Source organism: Pelmatolapia mariae, linkage group LG9 (assembly GCF_036321145.2).
Source record: "Pelmatolapia mariae isolate MD_Pm_ZW linkage group LG9, Pm_UMD_F_2, whole genome shotgun sequence".
Taxonomy (NCBI): Eukaryota; Metazoa; Chordata; class Actinopteri; order Cichliformes; family Cichlidae; genus Pelmatolapia; species Pelmatolapia mariae.
The window spans coordinates 33291861-33292317 of NC_086235.1; positions in this window are offsets into that span (position 1 = coordinate 33291861).

The window sequence follows — 457 nt, forward strand, 5'->3', positions numbered from 1 at the left end:
GCGAGCAAGCGCAAATGCAAAAACTGAGCGAGAGGGGCTGCTGTTTTGTGTGTGTGTGTGTGTGTGTGTATGGATAATAGCAAACACTGAAATACAGTTTTTACACGCAGCAATGAATTTTGTTCACTCAAATTTAGCTTTTCTTTGCTCAAAATAAATTTATGCTCAAAATAAATTTATCCTCAAAATGCAACACTTGCACCTGCAATTTTTTTTTTTTACGTGCGCTCAAATTTTTTTTAACGTGCGCTCAGAATGGTGGCACAAAAATAACGCCATAGTTACCGGGGCCCCACCCTGGAGCCAGGCCTGGGGAGGGTGCCTGAGGGTGAGCGTCTAGTGGCCAGGCACAGCCTGAAAAAGGGACATGGGCCACCAAACAAGGCGCTGTAGGGGTCGGGTGCAAAGTGTGTTGGGCAATTCGAGTCTAAGTTTATTTATATTGCACCAATTTACA